Below are 15,470 nucleotides of genomic sequence, written 5' to 3' on the forward strand. Positions count from 1 at the left end.
CTTCTTATGTTCTTACAAGTGCCTCTGTTGTGTGTGTCCTTTGAGAATCAGCTCAAAACACTTCCAAAATTAAAACACAACTGCTCTGATGTTAGCAGCAATTATTGGAAGCCCTTTTGTGTGGGGGGGTAGGCCAGCCCCCAGTGCAGGGTCAGCCCCAGGCATGCTGGGGTCCTTGGGCTCCAGCCTGCCCTGGCATCCGCATGCATGCATGCCCCACCTATCTACCTACCTACCTACCTACCTACCGGGCAGGCAGGCAGGCAGGCGGAGGGGCGGGAGGTTGGGTGAGTGAGCGGGTGGGCAGGCGAGCGGGTGGGGTAGGGCAGCGAGCAGGGGGAGGGCGAGCAAGCAGGCGGGGGAAGGCGAACGAGCGGGTGCAGGCAGGCTGGCGAGCGGGTGGGCAGCTCCCTCCCTGTGATCCGTGGCTGGGTGGAAGGGGAGCGTTACTCCCCCACCCTAACAAGGGGCCCTTTAGGGGCCCCTGTGGGCTGCAGGGCTCTTAGCCAGGGCCCCACCTGGCCGCCCTTTGGCCCTGCCCCAGTGGCACAGCATATGCTTTGCACTCAGGAAGTCCCATGTACAACCCCCAATTAAAAGGGTCAAGCAGCAGGTGATAGGAAAGACCCTTCTCTACCTGCAGAGCTGTTGCCAGTCAGTGCAGACTGCCTTGGCCTAGATGGCCTGCCCTTGTGTAAGGCAGTTTCTTATGTCAGTCCAAATGAAACAGACGCTGAAGTCAAGAAGCAGATTCTGTGTATGTGAATGGCTGCAGTGCACACCACCCGTCCCTTTTCCATGCAGCTTGTATAGCAGAGCTTCCCAGTGAGTTGTGTGCTCTGCGAATCCAGTCTGCTTGCTGCCCCTGCTGCTGGCCTCTGCGGGCACCTGTGTCACTTACAAGGGTTTTCACTCTGCCCGTCAGGGCCCCCCGTGCGCCAAGTAGGGCTTAGACTTGTTCCAAGCAAGTGAGCAAAGGAAGAGAAATTAAGAGGCTGCCTTATTATGCCAAGTGTGGCTATTGGTCCATCCAGCTCAGTACTGTCTGCATTAACCGGCAGCAGCTCTCTAGGGTTTCAGTCAGAAGTTTCCCGTTCCACCAAGGCCTCTGGAGAACTCAAAAGCTGGCACACTGTTTTCTGGTATTTTGGCTTGGCCAAATAAAGATATTGCCCTAATACGGATTTGGCCGTTTTCCTAAAGGGCTAAAGCTAGCTTTATTTTTTCATGTTTTCCAAGGTGTATCAAATAACTGTAACATCAAGTACTGCACAGTTCTGAATTCCAGAACTCAGGCCAGGGTAACAAAATTATTCAGTCTGCAAGCCCAACAAGAAAACATCCAAACAAGCAGGGTGAGTGGTGCAAGGTTACCAACTTTTCTTTTCCTGGCCTTCCTCCTGAGCTTTCAACAGGAACCTGAGGACGGAAATCAAATGTCTAAAGCTTTTCCTTGCTGGATTTCTGCACACAGGGCTGCTGTCGAAAAGCACCGGAACAGAGCCAGTTTGGAGACGGTGGCTCGCACCGTTACCGCGTACCAAAGAGGCTCGATCCTGTTCACGTCTCCTCGGGAGAAAGTCCTACCGAGCTCAGTGGGATTTTGGCACGTTCAGCGCGCAGCCCGGGCGCGAGGGAGAGGTCAAAGGCTTATGGTTTTGCTTGGCGAGAGAGGCGCGCTCAGCCTGGGATGGGGCTCGTCCGGCAGGGAAAGCCAGCCTGCCAGCCGCGCGCCGAGCAGCCTTGCCGGGCGGCGGCCGGGCCAGCGAGCTGCCGCTTCGCGGGAGAGGAGAGGCGGCTGCGGCTGCAGGCCAGCTGGCCGGTCGGTCGGTCCCGGGGTGATGACGCGCTTCCTGCTCTCCCTGGGCTGGGGGCTCGCAAAAGGCTGGGCGAGGCGAGGCGCGGCGCCTCCAAGGCGGCGGGCGGCTCCTCCAACAGCTTCGGGTGAAGAAGGCAGGGACTCCGCTGCCCTATGCAGTGCCCCGTTACCGCTCGCCTCTCCCGGTAGGAGCCCTTCCAGACATGCGTCGCTGGAGGATGTCTGCGTGCATTGATGCATGGGTGCTTCGGTTGGCCTTGAAACCCTTTCGGGCACATTTGTGCAAGCGGTGCGCGCATGTCGGCGCCAAGAGCGCGTGAGGAGGGCAGCTGCTCCTTGCATGTGCTGCATCTGAACCCCCCCTTGCACACTTCCATGCACACGCCTTCCTTCCCTCCCCCCCTGCACGGCCACCTGTCTTCCTGCACGTGAACGCAGCCGACTCTGCAGAGGGATCCCCGGGCAGCTGGCTGTAGCGAGCGCCTTTTCTCCCCCGCGTCTCTCTCCCCAACTTCCTGACCTGCTTTGCTGGCGATCGGGGCCCTACGCCGGGGTGACCGGGACGGAGACCGGAGGCGGACCCAATCTCGGCAGCAAGCCCAGCGCCCCCCACCCATGCTTGTGGCTTCCCCTCCCACCGCGCCCTTTCCAGCGTCTGCGAGCAGGTTGGTCAGTTTCGGTTGCGGGAGGGGGCGACGGGCGGGTGGTCTCGAAGGCAAGGGGGTTCGGTCAACCTCAGCTGGCCGCGGGCTCAGCCTCTTTCACGCCCCGCCCCGCTCCATGCGCGCACACACACCCCCGTCCTCACGGCCCGGCCGCTGACCCGTGTCCTGGTCAGAGCTGCTTTGCGGATGGGCTGAGCTGCAGGGGTTGGCCCGACCCGGCTCTTTTCCTCCGCAAACTCCTGATGTGGGACGGCCAGGCCAAGCCTGGCCCGGGCGGGGCTGCAGACCCGACAGCTCCCAACCAACGCAGCAGCCCGATCAGACTCCGCTCTCCGGGAAGGCGCTGCGGAGGAGCCATGTTGGCTGCTCGGCGCGCCTCAGCCGCTCTCCTGCCCGCGTGCCTTCGTTGTTGTCGCTGCGGATCCTCTGCGGGGCGGGCCGGGCACGCCGTCCCTCTGCCGAGGCCTTTCCGTGCGCAGTCCTGGGGAGGCTGCAGCACTCGGCCAAGGGCGGGGTGTGGGAATGAGGGGGGGGGTCGCAGGGCGGATGCGCCCTTGGAAGGGGGACCGGGCTGGGGCGATGGCGAGGTAGCCGCCGGGGCGGAGCAGGCGACGGGACTGGCTTTGTGGAGAGGCGGCGGCGCGTTTTTGCCGGCCTCGGGGCTCGTTGGTTTCGGGGCCGCGTTGCTGGGCCTGGGAAAGGGATGGATGGGCGTCCCCGCAGGGCTGGCCTGCGGCTTTGCTCGGCTTCCCTCCTCTGCGGTGGGAAAGGCGCCGTCGGTTGGCTTTTCCTCGGCTCTGAAGTGCATTTCTCCTGCAGGAAGACAGGTGCCGCGGGGCCGGCTGGCAGGAGAGCGGGAAGAGGAAGGGGCATCTCCAGATTGCAGCCAGAACAAGGTGGTAGAGGCCCGAGGGGGCGGCCAGAGGAGCTGGGCCATTTTGGAGGGCAAACGGAGGGACTCTCCTTCCCTTTAAAAAAAGAGTGCCATGTGCCCGGGTATTTAAAACAAAAATCCATTGCACTTAAAAAACCCAAACTCTCCAACAACAGTGAAAGGGCCAGAATGTTTTCTCTCTGATATGCTAGGCATATATAGGGAGATTTGTTAAAAAAAAAAAACATTGCAGAGCTGTGTTACAAGACAGCATCCTCCACATGCATCTTGAAGTGGGATGCTCCATCCTACCACTGGTGCCTCTACCACTTTGTGTTCCAACACGAGTCATGTTGCTACATGCGGCTGAGAATGCCCCTTTCCCAAGTCAAGGGTAGCCCAAGTTCTTCTGGCAGCTGGGAGAGGAAAATTCCAAAAGTGCCTCTCCCTGTAAGTAATTATAATACACTAACAAATGCAGCAACTAATAATTTGGTGCCCTTTCATTGCACGGAACCTAGCACCCAGATGTAGCCAAATTGCTCTTCCTGAGGGTTGGACCAACTCTGCCTAAGGCTGTTTTCTGGACATGTTCACATGAGGACAGCATTGGAAGTGCACATAAAAAGGGGGGAGGCTTAATATTTTAAAAATAGTCTTTCTAGCATTTGTAGAACCTGAGATATGAGGGAAAATATACAGGCACTATTATTCTCTCTCTCTTTTTGATGTGCGAGAACCTAGCCTGCTCCCTCTGTTCAGAGTCTTACTATGCACCTACCCACCCCAGAAAAACTCCTGCAGATGCCCATGACACTGTGTTTTTACACAGTTTTTCAAAGTAATAATAATAGTAGTTTATTCGGTCAATGACCAGCATTTTTGGCACATATAAAAGTACAAGCATACAAAAATAGACTTTGCCCGAACCAGATACCAGATAATAATAAAATTATAACAGGGATTAAAATGATTGGACCAAGCTCTTTCTGCGAGCCATGGCCGCAACACAGAATCTCGCAACCATATCCGAGATGAATGGATCTCGGTCTTCAAGTAAGACATATATCTTATTTTCTTCAAGGATTCTAGATCTTTTACAAAGGCAGGGATAAATAAACAAGGTACGGAGATCTGAGTAAAGGGAGCAGTGTAGTATAACATGCTCCACAACTACCACCGCTCCAGAATCACAGATACAGAGCCTATCTATGAAGGGCACTTTCTTGTACCTCCCTTCAAGTACAGCGGAGGGGAGAACGTTGAATCTGGCCAGAGAAAATGCCCTTCTGTACTTGAGAGTTTTTCAAATTTTTCAATTTTTTTTTTTGTGGAAAGATGGCATACAAATAAAAAGGATGATGATGATGAGAAGCAGTTTTTCAAAGTGCTTCTCATCATCATCATCCTTTTTATTTGTATGTCATCTTTCCACACAAAAATTGTGCTCGATGCGGCTTCCCGCAAAGTAAACAGCAATTAAAGAAACAGTGTCATAATAACAAAAATAATAACAGCAGTAATAAAACAAACATAACAGCAGATATCACAAAACCAACATCATAAATATAACAACATTACATCTGTTAGCAGGCAACATTGCACATACTGGCACTATAGCAAAAATAAAAGGAAATTAGACTGTTTCAGAAACACCCTGCCCAGGATGCTGCTTGCAGACCTGCAGCAACTTCTCACAAGGCTTCCAAAGGCAGGGGATGGTGGGGTAGCTGGAAACATCCCACCCATGACAGCCCTGCAGGGTAGGACAACACCCCAAATTACTGGGGGGGGTGAAGTTGGGTGCCTCAAGAACATGTAGTGAATTTTATTGCAGAGCTGAGATTTGAACCTGGGATGTCTTGGAATGACAGCTCACACACCCTGTGAATGCTCGGTAGTCATTGGCTTTATACATGTCACAATATAAAATGTGCTGCTTTTCTGTTTTGCGCAGCCAGGAGATCCTTGTGGTGTTGTAGGACACACACACCCCGTCCAATGATGCTGCAGGCAGCATTAACGGACCTCAGCTGGAGTCATGTCACCTCCGCATTTGTCTTTGAATCCCATTAAATTGAAATACAGGGGAGGTTTGTTTGCCGTAGGACTTAGGAAGCTGCCTCATACTGAATCAGCCCCATTGGCCCATCTAGCCCAGTATTGTTGACACTGACTGGCAGCAGCTCTCCAAGTCTTCAGACAGGACATTATCAGGAGAAGCCATTGTGGATTGAACGTGAGACCCTTTGGCTGCAAACCTTGTCCTCTACCACTGAGCTAATGTCCTTTGCTGTTATGTATCTCTTCTAAACAGACATGTAAGACAAAAGCTGAAACTGAATTTCTCACTTTCAAGGATTCTGCTGAAGCAAGTAAAGGCATTTTCTTCTCTCACTCTCCCCCACCCCCCAACTTACTGGAAAACCTTAAATATATTTACACTTAAACCAAGATTTCCTGGTTGCAGGGTGTTTATGAAGACAGGGCTAGCCAAGTATGCAAGGCATTACTGAGATGATCTTATGAAGTTTTACAGCCTTACTTCTACAGGTGGGCATCTGTCTTCATCAGAGACAGTCTCTGGTATCTGGCTGTATGGGAGCACTGGATCTCTGAACGAAGGAGTCATATGACACAGTTTCTATCCCTGCATATTGCTGTAGGTGCTCATGAGTAGGAGAGCAGGGTTTGATTCCTTAATGCCAGGTCGTGGGAAAGCCCATGCCTCAGGACTAGACCACCTGCTTTGCATGCAGAAGGTTCCTGGTTCAGTCTCAGTGTGGTAGAGACTCTCCTAGCTGCTTCTTGTTGTTATGTGCCTTCAAGTTGATTTTGACTTCTGGCGACCCTTTGAATCAGTGACCTCCAAGAGCATCTGTCATGAACCACCCTGTTCAGATCTTGTAAGTTCAGGTCTGTGGCTTCCTTTATGGAATCAATCCATCTCTTGTTTGGCCTTCCTCTTTTTCTACTCCCTTCTGTTTTTCCCAGCAGTATTGTCCTTTCTAGTGAATCATGTCTTCTCATGATGTGTCCAAAGGATGATAACCTCAGTTTCATCATTTTAGCTTCTACTGACAGTAGAATGGTTTAATTTGTTCTAACATCCAATTATTTGTCTTTTTTGCTGTCCATGGTATGTGCAAAGCTCTCCTCCAACACCACATTTCAAATGAGTTGATTTTTCTCTTATCCGCTTTTTTCACTGTCCAACTTTCACATCCATACATAGAGATGGGGAATACCATGGTCTGAATGATTCTGACTTTGGTGTTCAGTGATACATCTTTGCATTTGAGGATCTTTTCTAGTTCTCTCACAGCTGCCCTCCCCAGTCCTAGCCTTCTTCTGATTTCTTGACTGTTTTCTCGATTTTGGTGAATGTGCCGAAGTATTGATAATCCTTGACAAGTTCAATGTCAACTTTAAAGTTACATAAATCTTCTGTTGTCATTACTTTAGTCTTTGATGTTCAGCTGTAGTCCTGCTTTTGTGCTTTCCTCTTTAACTTCCATCAGCGTTTGTTTCAAATCATTACTGGTTTCTGCTAGTAGTATGATATTGTCTCCATATCTTAAATTACTGATATTTCTCCCTCCAATTTTCACACCACCTTCATCTTGGTCCAATTCTGCTTTCCTGTTCTGCCTACAGATTAAACAAATAGGGTGATAAAATACACCCCTGTCTCACACTCTTTCCGATGGGGAACCAATTGGTTTCTCCATATTCTGTCCTTACAGTAGCCTCTTGTCCAGAGTATCGGTTTCGCATCAGGACAATCAGATGCTGTGGCACCCCCATTTCTCTTAATCTCCTAGCTAATATTCACTAATAGGCAAAAAAATCCTTGTGGTTTAAGAATATACCTATAGCCAACAGATATTTCTGTCAAACTTTAAAAAGCAGGAAAATTGGGCAGCTATAGCGAATGCACCAGGGGAGCAGGAGACCTGACCTCCTCTCTGAGATATTGTACTGCCCTACAAATTTGTCAAAATGCAAACACAGTTTGGATTGGTCTTTCACAATCCAATCCACTTCCTGTGTAGCTTGAAAGAAATCGGTAACGTGTCTTTGAGCAGGAGAGGAAGGCAGGTTTGATCATTTGCATGCTTTTTGAGTTCAGTGGGATTTACTTCTGTGCAATCATGCTTAGGGTAGGTGAAACTGACCCAGGGGAGGGGCAGGGAAGGGAGGACAGGGGGAGGGGAGGAGATTGTGTGGGTGGGCACTGGGCAGAGGGCTATCCCCTTTCCTTTCCAAAAGGAAAACATTGTGAACAGTATCATTGCTTTTCAGTGTTTCCCCCACCTTTTTATTCTACAGCAGGCACATGTAACCTCCCACCCAAATTTAAACCAAAGCTGACCCTGGCCGCATCCACACCAGACGTTTATTTCACTTTGGACAGTCATGGCTTCTTCAAAGAATCCTGGGAAGTGTAGTTGGTGAAGAGTACTGAGAGTTGCTAGGAGAGGCCCTTTTCCACTCACAGAGCTTCAGTCAGAGTGGCTGACTGTTGAACCACTCTGGCCACTGGAGCTCTGTCAGGGGAATAAGAGTCTCCTCTCAGCCCCCCTCACAAACTACACTTCCCAGGATTCTGTGGGGAAACCATGACTTTCTAAAGTGAAATACAGGTCTGGTGTGGGTGTGGCCCTCTGATTAGGCAAGCCCAGCAGCTGTGAGTCTGGCTTTTAGGATACTGACTGTTGGTTCTTACTGAAACTTTTAAACTGCAGAAGAAGAAGGTCAGGGCATGGGGCAAGGTCAGTAATAGGATGACAGGTACTCTGTGAACATGGCTGATTTTTAATGAATTTCAACATATTATGAGATCTCTGACAGAAAAAAGTCCACAAGCGGGCTGGTTTCTCTCTCTCTCGTTTTACAATTTGAACTCTCGATTCTCTCTGACTGTTTTGTGTATCGCCATGAAAATGCAGAGGCATGTTAAACAAGCGTTTCTGAGTTCAGGACTATAAGTTTTGTAAAGTTTTGATTTGAAATGAGCTTATGGGAAGCATCAGAATGGCATGGGGGGGTATCTTCAACTTAACACTGCAGAATGAGAAAAATCCATGCTGACCATAGTATACAGCCACTCTCGTGGCTGTATAACAACTCATCAATTTTTTGTATGCTTGTATTTTCATTATAATAATTAAAGATGTAATGAATGCACATAACTTGCAGCTGCAACTGAGCCATTGTAGATGAAGCTATATTTTATTGCTTCCATTGTAATTTCTCAGAAGCCGAGCAACTTTTTTCCAGCATCTTTCAGGCATGTTTCTCATATTTTAAGGTTGAAATGGTGTTAAATAACTCCTATGTCTAAAAACACAGACAGATAGTTCTTATGAATGTACTTGTTTTTATTTAAAACCAACAGTAGTTGCTTTTTGGCTGAGTGGTCTGTCCTGCAGTGCTATGGGATGTGGGTTTGGTTTTAGCCCTGTGCGAGATCATTTCTTGGTGTCTTGGATTCATCTGTTTGTTGTCCTCATAACAACCCGGTGAGGTAAGTTAGGGTAAGAGGCATTGATTGTCCCAGGGTCAACCAGTCAGCTTCATGGCCAAGTGAGGATTTGAGCCCTGGTCTCTCCTAGTCCAATACTCTTAACTGCTATGCCACTCCTGTTCTCCCACAGTAGAGGCCCTGGCTGAGTGCATAATGCCTGGTTTGCAGTGCATTAAACTGTGCATCTTATTGAGAGGAGCAGCGGTACATTCTTACCAAATCCACACATTTATTTATTTATTCATTCATTCATTTCATTCATTCATTCATTACATATGGTTCCCAGGCGGTCTCCCACCCAGGCACTGGCCACACTTGACCCTGCTTAGCTTCAGCAGGGTGCTGGCCTCATGCACCTTCAGGCCATAGCCTGGGACCTTCATCTAGGGAGGGGCAATAGTTCAGTGGTAGTTAGAGCAACTGTTTGGCATGCAGAAGGTCCTGACATATCTAACTGAAAGGATCAGGTAGCTGGTAAACCATGGGTTGGGTGTTTGTAAGTACAGTTATTGTCTCGATAATAATTGTTAAAAACATGGAAGATAGATCAATAGTGTCTTCCATTCTGCCTGGATTTGAGGCTGAGAGAGTGTGACTTGTGTGGTGAGTTCCTGGCTAAGGTGAGATTCCAACCCAATCCTTCACAGCGTGATCTCTTGGGGTTCAATCCAGGACTGCCTGCATATAATGCTTGTCCTCTGCCACTTGAGCTAGGGTCTTTCCCGAAACCAACAGGAATAACTGTCATATGGACAAGAGTGCAGCTGGTCTAGCACAGTGGGGAGGAGAGCCTGACTGAGAGTCCAGAGCCTGTGAGTTCAAATCCCCGTTCATGTCTCCTGGGCATCAAGGACCAGCTAAAGATCACCCCCACAGGGAGTGGCTCAGGGGTTACATGCCCTGCCACCTGTGCAGCTGTGGGCAAGCTGCATAGTCCCAAGGAGCCCAGGTGGCAGTTGCGGACAAGGAAGGGGCTGGCTTGTGCAGCTGTGGCAAGCTGAGTAGGCCCTGGCCAGCTGGGGAGGACTAGCCTCAGAGGGAGGCAATGGTAAACCCCCTCTGAATGACGCTTACCATGAAAACCCTATTCATAGGGTCGCCATAAGTCGGGATCGACTTGAAGGCAGCCCATTGCCATTTTCATTGACAAGAGTGAGTCAAACAATGCCTGTTGCTTTTTAAAGCCCCCCTTTACTTTGCACAGTCAAAGTGTTGATGTTCCTTTTAGTGTGTGCAGGTGTTTTCCATCTCTTCAGCTGGTTTTTGACATCCTTGTTCTGCAAAGGATTTAAATCAGCCTTCCCAAACAAGGCACCCTTCAGATGTTGCGGACTACAGCTCCTGTTGGCCCCTGCCACCTTTGCCATCCAATTCTGGAGAGGATAGGAACACAGCTGTGGAAACGGGGGCTGATGGGGGTTGTAGTTCAAAACACTTGGAGGGTGCCAGGTTGGAGAAGGCTGGTTTGAACCAATTGCATATATCCAGACCACAGGTTTTTTTTTTTTAAAGGCTTCAGCTTCCTGATGAAATGTAACTGAGCAAATATATTCAATAATCGGAGCTTGCTTTCATTTATCCAGCTAAACTAATCGGACTGTTTCCATTCTAATCAAATAATCTCTGCTAATTAAGTGGGGGCTCCACTGGCTTTCTGCCAGTTCATGAATATGTATGGGGGAGAACTTGACTTCACTATCATGGTGAATTATACATGGGCAATCCTTATGTCAAGGGAGGGCATTAACACATTGTGTGTTACTGCTGGTACATTTATGACTTTTTGATGGAGATACTTGGGGTGTGTGAATGTGAATGGGCAATCATACCCCAATTCCATTCTGGAGTGTGTGTTTTCCAGTCTAGACAAGGAAGCTGCCTTATGCTAGGACAGACTGTTTGCCCATCAAATCCAACCTTGCCCATATTGGTTCCCTCCACTTTCGACTACAACTCCCATAATCCTTGACCATTGGCTATACGGGCTGGAGCTAATGGGGGTTGCAGTCCAAAACATCTGGAGGGCACTATGTTGGGGAAGGCTAACTTTGTCAATATTGTGGATGCTGAATGGCAGCAGCTCTCCAAGATCTCAGGTGATGGAAGGCCCTTCCCACCTCCAACTACCCCGTCCTTTTTGGCTGGAGTTGCCAAGGAATGAGCCTGGGACTTTGTGCGTGCAGAACTTTGGTCCCATCTTGATCTTGGGTCTTCGCTGGCCATATCTGCAGCTGAAATGGAGAGGCTGACGTAATGCAAACAGAAAAACCTGTTGCGTTGTGCAGGCGGTGGCAGAATCGATCTCCTTGTATTGATTTATTCCAAGCCTGGCCAATTTAGTCGTGAGTACTCTTCCACCAGCCATTGGCAGGGACCAATATTGCACATCCCAGTTCACTGCTCTGTCTCTGGAGGGCGCTCACACTTTCACATACCCAGTCCCAGTTAGCTCAGCCATAAGAAAGTGCCAAGTAGCTCAAACTGTCTGCATTCACATGCTTTTAGACAGGGAATGTTCCCAGCCCTTCCATGCCAGGGATTGACCCTGGGACCTTCTGCATGCAAAGCAGATTCTCTGCCATGAAGTTGTGGCCTCATAGTCCCAGCCTCTGCAGCTGCTCATTTGCGCCCCAGAGATCCAAATGAATGGGCACAGGCTCCTATCTTCCTCATCTATGGCTAGGATGTCTTTACATTTTTTGCAGATACATATGGAAATAGGATTTTGAATTGGTGTTAGCAGACACTGTTCCCACAATTTTGGCTGGCCTACCAAATGAAATAGTCCACAGTTGGGCTTTCCTGCTTGGTTTGCAACCTCTGGCATTTGAATCTAGTCGTGTTTTACTGAAAATGTGAAGACCCCGATCCTCCTGCCGTCTAAACTCTGCTGATGGCCATGCACAAAAAGGTTTAATATAGGGAAATAAGAGTGGGGGAATGCAGTGGAAGGTTAATAAAATTTGAATGGCAAGCAGCAGGTGGTGAATAGATGCATTCTGTTATCTCTCATCCAGTAAAGTGGATTTGTTGTAGGCATAGCGTGAACCCTACATTGATGCTTTGCATTTATGTAGTAGGTTTTTAAAAATATTTGTAGCATTTTGCAATGTGACCTTGGTAATCTTTACAAAGACCATGTAAGGTGGTTCACTCTTATCGTCCCCACATGGCAGAGTGTCTGAGGATGAAAGAGAGTGCCTTACAGAAGGGTCATGACAGAGCTAAGATGGAAAACTGCACTTCTGAGCTCATCCTCTCTGCCTTTACAGTGCATCCACTCTCTTCTTCATGCAGCATGCGTTTAACTCCTTGGATCTATGACTAAAAGGATCTTTGGATGACCACTAGCGTAGGTTCCTTTTAAAACAGCTGTGCTGGTCAGTGCCTGTTCACCCTAGAGGCAGTATACCACTTCTTAATGAACGCCAGAAACTATCAACAGCAGGTGGGTGGGTTTTATTATTAATTTATGTATTTAGGCAATTTCTATGCCACTTAACACATAAAAATATCTCTTAAGCGGTATATACTAACCTCAACAACAACAACAAAAGTTACAAAAATAACCAATAAAATAACTGTTATGTGCCTGCAAGTCGATTACGACTTATGCCGATCCTATGAATCGGAGACCTCCAGTAGCATCTGTCATGGACCACCCTGTTCAGATCTTGTAAGTTCAGGTCTGTGGCTTCCTTTATGGAATCAATCCATCTCTTACTTGGTCTTCCAATCATTAATCATTAATACAAATTACTAATAAATATTGATATAAATTCTGGAAAACATCTCCATTCAATACCTCTTAGCCTCTTGGCTCTCACCAGGACTCCACCTATTCACCCTGGCTCCCACCCAGGGCCCAAACAAACTCACAGATCACCCCCAAAATCTCACAACAAAGAAGGTTCCTGGAACTTGCCGACATCCCCCTCGTCTCTCTAGGAAGGGTTTATGGGCAGGTGCCAAGGTGCAATGGAGCTTCCTCAGGCTGCCCCAGTGCTTTTTTAGTTAGAAAGAAAGAAAAAGAAAAAAGAGTTGCAAGTACTCATACCTTGATAAAAGTGCTTTGGGTGCCAGCGCAAAACAGTTGCCAAGGGCAGCAATAAAAGCGTGCCGGCACTCCGTTCCAGTGAGTACTGTTCCAAAAGAAGCCCTGGGCTGCCCGTCACTGGCTCCCATTCAGCAGTCACATCAGCTGCAACTACACACAGCCAGGCCTTGGCTACAGCAGGTTTGGTTTGGTGAGTTTCCCAGGGCTCCTGAGGATGGCAAATAGGACACCCCTTCCCTCACTGTTCCCTCTCTGGCCTCTGCACACCTCACCTCCCTCCAGTGGCTTTTCCAGTTTTTGCCCATCACTCTCTGCTTCTGGGGGGATATTCCTGGCTGGCCCTTGCAAGAGACAGCTCACGCAATAGATGGGTCGTTTTGGTGCAACCCAGCCGCGGGAAACCTGTGGGGGCCCTCCAGATGTTGCTGGGCTCCAATCCCTATCAGCCCCAGCCAGCGTGGCCAGAGGTCAGGGAGGATGCTAGGAGTTGTCGAAGCGACCCAAGTGACTTACAAAACGATACAAACGTTAAAACCAAATAGGAAAAAACAACAAAACTAAAACCTATATACAGAGGCCTACCGCAGTCCACTCCACTAAACGACAAACAAGAAAGAGGCCACAAATATGGGATGATGGGAGTTGTAATCCATCTGGAGGGCGATAAGCTCGCTGTCTGTGTTCGGATCCATTCAGAAAGCAGCATTATACCAGTGCAGACTATTGGTCCATCTACTCCATGCTTGGGAAATCTGACCCTCCAGATGTTGCTGAATTACAACGCCCAATGTCCCTGACCATTGGCTCTGCTTGCTGAGGATGATGGAGATTATAGTTCAGCAACATCTGGAGGGCAAAGTTTCCTCACACCTGATCTGCTCTGGCAGGTGCTGTGCAGGGTGTCCAGCTGAGGTCCTTTCCCATCTCTTGCCCCCTGATCCTCTTTGAACTAGAGATGCTTCAGGGGATTGAACCCGGGGCCTTTTGCATGCAGATCAGGTGCGGTACCACAGGCCTTCCCAAAAGCGAGCAATCGTTTGTCAAATTAACCTAATATAACTGCTTTATACTGACTCAGAACATTGATGCATCTAGCACAGCACGGAATGCTGAGCCGGGCAGCAGTTTTCCAGAGTGTTGGGCTAAGATCTGTCCCATTCTATTATTATAATCATTATCACATTAACAAAATGTACATGTAGATGCATATCAGCTTGGAACACATTGTAGTACAATAAGAGTAAAAGATTACCACATTGTTAAAAAATAAAGAAAAATGGATAAGAATAGGTTAAGCAATGGTTTAGAAAGTGATGAAATGCAAGTGTGCTATTCAGTGTAACTAAGTGTCATAGTCAGTTGGGTGGTGGATCTGTTGTTCCAATCAGATAAAGTGGAAATAAAGCATAAGGTTGTGCATTGTCTTGAAATTTTTGAATGGTAAAATATAAATAAAGTTACATGAACTTTTTTAACTGGAGATGCTGGGGTTTGAACCTGGAACATGTTGCATGCAAAGTCGGTGCTGTGCCGCTCAGCTACATTCCATGATTCAAAGGAAGGTGTGACTTGGACTTTTACTGAAAGAGTGTTGGCTTCCAGGGCATGGTTCTTAGGACCGCAGCTGCACATCCTCCCCAGCATTTGACAGTTGAAAGTAGAGACGCTTGCATATTTATTTTAGAGATAAGGGAGAAATTCAGCTCTGTTTATATTTTAATACCAGTAATGCAAGCCTACCTAATTCGCAGATCCCACAACAGTATGTATGCGGTTCTGTTTCAAAATTCACACTTCTCTAAATTTTGTAATGCAGTTTTCCAAGCAAACATTTATACAAAAATACATATTAGGGGAAAGTTGCATAAAATGCATGTCTTGGTGAAGATAAAGTACAAATGCATTGTATTAGGGGGAAGTGCTTGCAAAAAAATGTATATATGAGACAATTGCATATAAAATGTGTATTTGGAGAAATGCACAATAAACCTTTGAATTTTTGTGAGGACTTTTTAAAAAGAAACTTTCACTCTGATGCAGAAATGTGGAGAGCTGGAACTTGGCTGAGAAGAGGAGGAACTGAAATTGACAAGTTTGTCTGTCCCTAATTTATTTATATCCCGCCTGCCAGTGCTAGTTGGCATTCCCAAGGTTACAGCCAGCAATTTATGCCCCTGTGCCTGGCCTTCTGCATGCTACTAGAGACTCCCCCCCTCCCCTTGATGCATACTGCATTCATTTATTTTGCCATGGCCTGTGGTGCACTGGTATGTGAGTAATCTTCCCTTTAAAAATAAATATAATGTTTTATTTTGCAATGGATCTGCTTCTTTTAATAGGACTAAAACACAACCTACAGTGTCTACTGTCATGGAGGCGGAGAGGGTGGAAGGTAGCAATGAACTGGCATTTTACATGCTTGTGTGGTAGAGCTAATGGTGAGGGATGATGAGAGCTGCAGCTCGACAACAATGGGAGCAACCATTTCCAACCTGGTGCCCTCCAGATGTTTTGGACTAAGCTCC

At 48.1% G+C, this 15,470-nt stretch overlaps 1 protein-coding gene across 6 annotated transcripts in view; it reads left to right on the plus strand.

Annotated features, from left to right (window-relative positions):
* Positions 1-1,852: 1,852 nt before the first annotated feature.
* TLN2 (talin 2) overlaps positions 1,853-15,470 on the plus strand; it is a 232,395-nt gene continuing 218,777 nt past the window's right edge. For 3 of the 6 annotated variants that reach the window (XM_061595994.1, XM_061596001.1, XM_061596002.1), the window contains exon 1: positions 1,853-2,004. The gene's annotated coding sequence lies outside the window, so the exon portion shown is untranslated. Of the gene's footprint in view, positions 2,485-8,097; positions 8,134-15,470 lie in introns of those variants that run through there. The other 3 variants (XM_061595996.1, XM_061595999.1, XM_061596000.1) reach the window with 2 other exon arrangements.

The sequence above is a fragment of the Rhineura floridana genome, chromosome 14, assembly GCF_030035675.1.
Source record: "Rhineura floridana isolate rRhiFlo1 chromosome 14, rRhiFlo1.hap2, whole genome shotgun sequence".
NCBI lineage: Eukaryota > Metazoa > Chordata > Lepidosauria > Squamata > Rhineuridae > Rhineura > Rhineura floridana.